Source organism: Hakea prostrata, chromosome 11, assembly GCF_041222555.1.
Source record: "Hakea prostrata isolate BN-2017 chromosome 11, UWA_Hpros_2, whole genome shotgun sequence".
Taxonomy (NCBI): Eukaryota; Viridiplantae; Streptophyta; class Magnoliopsida; order Proteales; family Proteaceae; genus Hakea; species Hakea prostrata.
This window is the reverse complement of record NC_142610.1, coordinates 10,639,140-10,648,920: the sequence shown is the minus strand read 5'-3', so window position 1 is coordinate 10,648,920 and position 9,781 is coordinate 10,639,140. Positions and strand designations below refer to the sequence as shown.

General features: G+C 36.9%; 1 long non-coding RNA gene across 1 annotated transcript; it reads right to left on the bottom strand.

The window, feature by feature from the left end:
* Positions 1-3,597: 3,597 nt before the first annotated feature.
* On the bottom strand, positions 3,598-5,371 carry LOC149000054 (uncharacterized). The gene is made up of 3 exons (XR_016170686.1): positions 5,287-5,371; positions 3,987-4,230; positions 3,598-3,794 (listed from the first exon to the last, which is right to left on the bottom strand). It is a non-coding gene; the product is annotated as an uncharacterized LOC149000054 (long non-coding RNA).
* Positions 5,372-9,781: the final 4,410 nt, after the last annotated feature.

Genomic DNA, 9,781 nt, shown 5'->3' with positions numbered 1-9,781 from the left:
TTACTCTGATTCTGTCCAATCAATAATGACTGGTGAACCCATAATTACAGCCCACTGAAGCCCCAACCTTGATAGAACAGCTCTATAAGTACATCTACAAGTAAAAAAAAGAAAGAAAAAAAAATTCAAAAAGAGGGAATCTCATGCGTGTGAATTCACAAGGAACGAGCAAACAAGTAGAAATTTCAAATTGATATCAATCCATCGACTTAATTATTAGCAGCCAACAAGGATTTGTATAATTAATGATAGCCCATTGGAAGCCCTTGGAGAGTTATTTTAATGAGACCAACATATGTTAGGTAACTCATCAAAATTCAATGGATCAACCAACCACTCATATAAAACACCCACTGACTTAAATTATCTAGGTCTCAATTTTTAATAATTAGGTTTTTTTTTTTTTTTTATTGAACTTATTGTTGTAGATAGTATATTACCCAACTGGGTCTACCTTCGGTTCAGTTTTTGACCCTAGTCGAAGATTGAGTTATAAACGGTTACTGCTACTCTGAGGAGTGGGTAATCATATTAAACATGAAAACAACTTCCACCCCCGAGAAAATGAGGCAAAACCTTCCAATCGGACGGCCACCAATGAAGATCATAAACACATCCAACGATCGATAATCAGAGATAAAACCTATATAAACAAGTAGTCTACACACAGAGGAGGTATTTGAATCGCTTCCCTTACTCTCGTATTCAATTTATGCTCTGCAACTAGTCAGAGCTTTGTGATCAGTTCCTTAACTGACTTAGTCTTCAGAGGTGGCCTCCCAACCCCATAGTTGGGCCACATCTAATACTGTTTTATAAGTCATTCCCCAGGGATCTCAAGACTAAGCAGATTTTAGACACATCACTTACACAAATTATACCATTGAAGAAAATAAGAGTGATGAGGGTTTATATTTTGTTCCTTTTTTAAAATTTAAATTTTACATGTTTACTCAACTTAAATGAACACTTATGCTTTTCTAAAAAGACGATTAAACTCATCAAGTTGGTGGTAGTGGTATCTCAAGTAAAATTTCAACCTTGTCTACATGATTGGTGATTAATTTTTCCAAAACTTTAGCTTGAAGGCTCGGGTTAAACCAAACCCAAGTTTGTTTCCAACCATATGTGAGATTTAAAGTTTATTCAAATTACCAATGGATAAAATCTAGTGAAACATGTTCAAATTAAATTTGAAGGGAAAGGATTTTGTGTGTGTCCAACATTTGTATCATTCATATTTGTAACTATTGTATGGGGTGAAAGGTTATTAGATGTGAAACAGGTTTGGATTGGACCGGTTTTTTCAAACTTAAACCTAACTTTGAGGCCTTTTTTGCTAGGTCCCCTCAATTTGACTCTTGGGTTATAATGTCTCAACCTAAGCCTTGCTTTGCTAAGTTCAATACAACCCAGGGTCTAAGTTGGCAATGTCCAATCATCAACATGCTGCATCACCTAGAACCAGCTGGAAATTTTCTATTGGTTTACCCCAAAAAAAAAAAAATTACGTTTTCTGTTCTTGTTTGTGTGCATTGTGTTCATGTTCAGGATTTGATAGTTTCTAAGTCTATGAGAATAAAGGCTTAATTTGTTATAGGAAGAATATAAATTTAAATTTTGGCAGATTCATGTTATATAAGTAATGAATGGTACCAGATATTCAGGCTTGTCCATTTCTCTTTTTCATTTCTTACTCTCCTTCAAAAATCAACGGAAGTAAAAGAAGTCGATTGCAACATTTAAGTTCAGGACAGTCTTCTGTCCAGCCGCTTGGCTCTCCTTGAAATTCAGTCTTCGGACTAATTAACCCCTTAGCTCTTCCCGAAATTCAGATTTTGAACTAGCCTATTAGTTCTAGACTAATCTCTCGGCACTCCTTGGAAAAGAGTAACTGGCCCAGCCACTTGGCGGCAGATTTTTTCATGACAAATATCTCAGCCTTTACTCATTAGAAAGATCGTACTCAAATAAGAAGTTATCCCTATACAACTAAAGTATTGCTCATTACCAATCGAATAACTTTGTTCTATTTTTTTTTTTTTTTGCTTTTTATGTATTTCAATTTGAACTCTTTTGAAATATAAAAGAAATCTTAGAGAGGGGTTTGTCACTTTATAAAGTTTAAATTAAAATGGTGAGTGGATGTACTTTTGGCCTATTGGTGGTATTTTTTATTTAGAGATAGTAAATTTTGAAAAGGTCATAGGTTCAAACTTCTGTTCTAAATACATTCTCTCTTTTTGGGGCCTCAAAAGTATACTCTCTCTTTATTCTCAGCAGCATCTCTCTGTTGAATTTTTAGTCGCGTTATTCCTTTTATGAATGCAAAGCAAACACAACTAAATTGTGAAAAGAAAAAAAAAGAGAAAAGAGAGATATCACTACTTTCACATCCCTACGTCACACATATTTAGGAAGAAGGTCTCACTTGTCAGTGTCCAAACATATCTCCTGTCCTAATTATATGGTGCAGAGATGTATATAACATATTGGTTTAATAATGTTCATTCGGCTTGTAAGTCTCTCCCCATTCTATTATTATAGATTCCCATGTTCAAAAGAAAGGCAAAGGTATGGTGAATCAGGGTCAAAATTGAAATGAAGAGCCTTCTCTAATTAGCCTTTTTTTTCAATCTTATCTTGTAATCTGAGTTCACAAGTGGATTGTAAACCATAGCCCAAATCTTGTATTGGTCTTTTAAAGTCTTTGTATCAATTCAATCTAGATGTGATATAGATGTGATATAGATGTGATATAGAGGTGGGTTTATGAATAGAAAGGTATATGATGTAATTTTTCATCGACTATATATTTATGAGTTTAGTAATGATATTACTCCATTATCATTTTGAAGTCTCCCTTTCAATTGTAGTTTATGTTTTCCACATTAGTTATCTGGATTCTTTACAACTAATTAGAAAAGCAAGGTTTAATCTGGTCAAGACTAGGTTGGCTTGGATCAAGGCCTCGAGGGCAGCGATCGCCAACAAAAATCCCAAATTTTAAGCCTGAGTTCAATCATTTATTGTACCAAGTAATGGCATTCTCTCGCATGTATGTGATATTTTGGCAAACAGAAGAAACTCTCCCATCCTCCCTCCCATGTATGTCAATGCATCTTCTCCTTTTCAACTAGCTTAAGCAAAAGCATGGAATTTTCACTGATTTACTCATCATTTAACTGTCCTAAGCAGAATCTGGGGGGAAGAAATCCACTGAATCAAGTACAATCACAATTAAATAACCAATAGCCCATTCTCTAAGAAAGGTGGAACAATACAAACTTCTATAAGATATTGTGATTCACATTCAAAGAAACACACAAATTTTTTAAAACAATGCTCGGAAGATGGATAGTGTTTCACATAATTATGAACAATGTAATAAGAAGTTTTGATCCAAACCCTGTGAATAACAGTCATTCCATTCGTAGACCGATGAGTTTTCTACCTCTAAGATCTCCAATAACACATACACAATACATGTCTTAATCTCTGCAACTCATGAAAACATTTATCAAATTTTCATCCTTAGATATATGTTCACAATCATATTTACATATACACTAGTAGACACAGCGCTCTTGGATTTCTTAGCAGATATCCCGCTTGGAAGTGCACACAACTCCTTCAGATGCTTCTATATCCTGTGTAAGTGAATGAGAGCTTACTCATTCTTCCAAACTTCAAGGGAGCCCTCTCTGATCAGCAAGTAGAGTGCACACATCTTCTGGCATTGGCATAGTGTATGCAGGGACGCAGGGACAATCCTCTTGACCTCCTCAAGCTCTCTATTATATGATTAATACATGAACCACATAAGACTCATAGAAGTAGCACAATCCAATGCTCAGCTGCTAGTAATGCATAGTTCTGGAACTAAAGCATTCTTTTTGGCTCACTATATCCTCTTAACCTTAAGCAATGTGTACGTAAATTTGGTAGAAAACTACAGAAGCTGTGAGAAGAAACAAAGGAAATACCTCTGGAGAAGTTGAGGGCTGATTTGCCTATTTATAATCAGTGGCGGAAGGTCATCCGAAAAAGATTGATGCTCTGAAATGGAGGCAAGCAAAGATCTCTCACAATTCCAGGGCCTATAAGAATGGGGAAATAAAGGTTCCAAAGGCAGCATCCATGTACATCAAATTTTGACATCCTCAAATTCCTCTGCTAATGTTTAATGGATGAATACTGCGCATAGAAGGTCTGCTCATCTTCAAATCCCTTCAAGAATTAAACAAAGATGAGGTGAGGAAAAAATCACGACAGAAGATCTTTTTAGTGATTGAGCAACTGGAAAAAAGAAATGTGGATATACACTTCTTGGATTCCACATTTTGAGGGTAAAAGCTCTGCATTTCTACACTACAAGTGCAAAACTGTATTCCTTCCCGTTGGACCTCAACAAAACAGGGTTCCCTCAACTCTAAAGCAAACATATTGAAGGGAGAAAAAAAAATCGAAGTACTAGTTAAACATAATTCGATGCTTGAGATGCAGAAGACCACTAATCCGAAGCACTATCGATGCAATAGCCAGTTTCAGGATAAAGGGCAGGAAGATGATTTTACCATGCTTGGACCACAGTGGCTGTTAATGAAAGATGAAAAAGGTGTTAAAAGCAAAGATTGGGTCTCCTCAACCTCCACCAATTGCCGAGTTCTACAGGAGAGGAAAATGAGGAAGGCATGCGAGTGATGAAAGATCCTCCCTCACCACTTCCTAGTTTTGTTGATGCAGATTCAGGTGATGATTAAGATGCTGAAACGAAGTTAGATGACTTGCTAAAATGATTCAGATGAGTCAAAGGTCATAAATGAAGTGAATCGCTGATTAATTTTATATTTAAGCACCATATCTACAAAACCATAAATCTATACCCTTTGAATTCTTATAGTCTAAATTTACACCTTAAATGGAATCAACTACAATGCAATAAATATAGGCAGTCCACAAGTGGTTTATCATCTAAGAAGCAGCTTAATATGTACTAAGAAAAAAACAAATTAAAGAAACATGTTTATCAAGTTTAAAATTCTGGTAGAGACATTACGTAAATAATTTTGGACTGTGAACTGCTAGAAACCACAGAATCCTTTATTCAGCGCTTTTGGGGCCTTGTAATTAAATTCAAACGATAACTATCAACTTTATGAATCCAAATTTGCATGTCATACTTTGAATCAATCTCACCTTCATGAAATTGAAGTTGGTTAGGATATAATCTGAGGGTCTAGAAAAGGTTCTGCAACAGAGGGAGTTTAACTGACAATATCTTACCTTGATATGGACTTGCTGCAAATTGTAGAAACTTCTTGGAAGACGTAACACTGATAACTAGAAAGTCTACAAATTTCAGTTTCTCTGGCATTTGACCTGTAACCAAAGAAGTGAGGAGCAAAATGGATGAACCTGATTCTAAGACTGACAAATGCAGCAGATAAGCACTTAGAAATTAGAATATCAATTAGATTTGCCATCCAAGTGTTGCCTCAGTCGGTAATGATAGGCTTCAGTTAGATAGTGAAGAGGACACCAGTTTGACACTCCTTCTGATATATGTAATAGTCTCCACCAACTAATATAAAGCTAATGATCCCCCCACCAAAAAAAAAACTTCAAAAAAAAAAAAAGAAAAAAGAAGGAAGAATATCAATAGATTTACCCTAGGAACCTTAGCCTGATACATTAGGTTGCATGCTGTTCCATGCCTCATAAGTCCACCACCCCACCTATAAAATACAGAAAATCTGGAAACTGGCAAAAAGGGATTGTTCGCAAAGTTGTTATCCTCCTGTTCAGTGTCGAGTTACAGAAAATTTATGGTGTGCAGAAAAGTAGAACCATCAGAATGGAAGGAAGAAAGTCTTTGAATGATAGTTCCTCATATTTCAAAAAGCCAAATCAGCATGAAGGGTGAGCATTAAGTATCAAGCAATGGATTCCCTGGCATCATGAACTTCAAATCCTTGATTAAAAGAAACAATAGTTCAGAAAAGAATTGCAGAGAAATAAAGAAAGAACACAACAAACAAAGCAAGTAATCAATGGAGATGGGAGTGATATACGAACATACGAAATGGAAATTGTGATGGAGAAGCTCTTTTGAGATCAGCTGTCATCATCATCACCCTAATCTCTCTTTTACAGAAGGCAGGTGTAAAAGCACAAGTGTGGTTGGAATTCTTTTGATTGTCATTGAACCAGTTACAAGGACCTCAGAGTGATGATTTAACAGATTCAATTGATCATGCACCTTACTCTCCTGTGTAAATTCCGGGTTCAACTCTCGAGCATGATGATTCAACCGGATTTCCCGAAGATAGCAACCATACTGAATATGCCCTGCATTCACCCACTTTTGTTCCAGCATCATTCTCACCCGCTCATGAGCTCGATTAACAACTGTTTCAAGATAATGACCCGGCCACCAATATCCCTTATATCCCAACTACTGAAGTCCACACCGATGCATTACCTGAAGGGATGAGTTTCGTTGCATATCGAACAGCTGCACAAACTGGGGAAGCTCTACGTTGGGAGTTTCTTCAATATCCACAAATTTGTTTCGAGAGATTGATTGAATCAAGTCATCAATGGCGGCTCAGGAGGTTCAGATCATCAATTCCATACAGATTTTGCCCTGATTGGGTGCGTTTTCTTCGGGAAGTCGTCACCCTGATAATGATCAAACACCAGTTGAAAGATCTAGATCTCCTAAAGCTCCCTGTGGGGCACAAAAAACAAGTTTGGAAGGTGATGCTGCTGAGGATTTGGAAGAGGAAAAGGAGCAGAATAGTGTTGGTGCAAATTTTGACGGCAACATCTGTTTGGATTTAGCTAATAAGGAACTGGTCGTTACTTCTTGCGGTCATTTATTTTGCTGGCCATGTTTATACCAATGGCTGCATATCTGCGCTGTGATCATAAAGAATGGCCTATACGCAAAGGGGAGATCATCAAGGCCAAACTAATTCCTATCTATGGTCGGGGCTACTAGTAATTCATACCACTGATATTAAGCATTCTTTTTGGCTCATTTGATCCTATTAACCTTTAGCATGTGTTTAAATTCGGGTGAAGGGTGCAGAAGCTATGCATGGAGAAGTGCCGACCAACCTATTTATAATTGATCTGGAAAAAGAGCTCTTCTGAAGAATCATCCTTTTGGTCTGCCACAAGATTAAAAAAAACACTAGCATAGAGAAGGTCATAAGTATGGTCGTTAGACATTCATTCTCTGCATCCATCAATAGGAAAAAGATTGATGCGCTACAATGGAGGGAAGCAAAGATCTCCCTCTATCTCAGGGTGTACAAGAATGGGAAAATAAACGTTCCAAAAGCAACATCCATGTTCATCAAATTTTGACATCCTCAAATTCCTTTGCTAATGTTGAATGCAAGATTACTGTGGTATAGAAGGTGTGCTCATCTAAAAATCCCTTCAAGAATAAAACAAGGATGAGGTGCGGAAAATCACCAAAGAAGATCTTTTCTTTGTTTAAGTAAAATGGGAAATACATCTACATCCCTATCCCTACACAAGGGCAAAATTCAAGTGTATACCCACCCATGGAAGATGGAACCCCAAAGAAACGGGGTTACCTTGTCTCTAAAGCAAACATATTAGAGGTTAAATGTGATGAGAAACAGAAGATCAGTTGATGGAAGCACTGTGAACATGACAAAGTTGACAGATGATGAGGAGAATCCGTGTCCAGCTGCAGATCATGATAAAGGACAGAAGGATGATGTTGCCGTACCTGACCATCTTGGCAGTCGATGAGAAAGGTTGTTAATTAAAAGTGACGATTGGGTCACCCCAGCCTCCACGAATGTCGGGTTCTACTGCAGATGAAGATGAGGAAGGTGTGAAAGGGATGAAAGGGCCTCCCAACCACCTGCCAGTTTTGCTGACGCAGATTTAGGTGATGATGAAAATGACAAAACAGAAGAGCAGAACCAAATCACACTCAATGATTGCAGAAGAAACTGTATCCTCCAAATAAGAAAAGAACTGGATTAAACCAGAGTCTGGAGAAATTGCTAAAATATATCAGAGGATTCAAGGTCATAAATGAAGTGAATTGTACCAGGTTGAGGTAATGAGTGAATGATGCTTCATGCTTCAGTTCCAATTCATGTTATAGATTCCTTGCTTCATGAGAGAAATCCTAGTTACTTAAAAGTTAAAACCTGGTGGATACCTGCAGCATGCAACAGCAAGAATATATCAATATTTAACTTTCACTTTTTCTCTTTAGGAATGTTTCTATATAATGTCATTACCTTATGGAGGAATTGATCTCTTGCTTATCCTTCCAAAGGAGTATTTGACATCTTGCTTTCATCTCATATCAGGAAGAAAAAAAAAGAAGGGGTAAAGCATTGATTCCTGGAAATTGTGAAATCCTTTATTCAGTGCTTTTGAGGCCTTGTAATTAATTCCATAAGGTAAGTATGAGCTTGATGAATTGAAATTCAGATCTCATACTTACTATAAATCTCACCTCCATGATTCAAAGTTGGTTGAGATACAATCCTAAAGGTCCAGAAAAGGTTCTGCAACAGAAGCTGTAAAACAGAATGTTAGAAATGAATAAGACCAAGAAACCAGTGTATGTGAATCTAAGCATTTAGGACATGAATGGGAAAAAGGGGGTTAAATGAAAATATCTTACATTGATCTGGACTTGCTGCAATTAGTGGAGCTTTTTAGAAAGGATAGCATAGATATCTGCAAATTCTATAGATCTGAATTTGTCTGGATCATTGGATGCAATTAGAAGTGTCTCTGGCATTTGGCCAGTAACCAAAGGAAGGAAGGAGCACAAATGGATAACTTGTTTATGAAAATAACAAATTCAACAGATAAGTAGCAAGAATATCGATTCAATTTACCGTTATAACTTATAGCCTGATACATTAGTTTCCATGCTCTTCAATGCCTCATGAGTTAACCAGAGAGAAAATAGAGAAATTCTGGAAATTGGCAAAAGGGGTTGTTCTTAAAGTTATTATCATCCAGTTCAGCAGCAAATGCAACAAATAAGCAGCAAGAATATAGACTCATCAAGATTTACCCTTGTAACCTTTAACCTGGATCATTAGATTTGCATGTTCTTTCATGCCTTGTGAGTTCACCAGGGCACAGAGAAAACAGACGATTGTTTTCAAAGTTATTATCCTCAAGTTCACCTTGGAGTTGCACAAAATGATTTACCATTTGAGCTCACACCAAGATGTGCAGAAAAGTAAAACCATCGAAGTAAGGTGAGGATTTTAAGCATGTAGCATTGAATTTCCTGGCATCTTGAACTTCAAATCCCTAATCAGAACAACCAATAGTTCAGCAAAGGATTGCAGAGAAATAAAGAAAGAACCCAACAAACAAAGTAAGTAATCAGTGGAGATGGAAAGCAGTATACAAGCATAGGAAAGGGAAATTGCGATGAAGAAGCTACGTTGACATCAGCTGTCATCATCGAAAAACTCTCTCAATCTAAAGAACTTAGAAACTCGACGATAGTTGTGACATAGTTGGCGTGAGAATTAAAGAACATCTACATCCATTAGGCTGACCTGATCAACTAGAAATCTTGCCAAGTTGTAAAGAAGATTCTCCAATATAAATCTTGAACCTCAAAACACCTAAAACAAATGAAAGAATTGAACAACATATCAAGAAAATGAACAGAAAGGGGAAGAAATGTAGAGACACAGCTGGAAGTAGAATTACCTTCAATTCGCGAGTGTTTTCTGTGGAGTGTGCT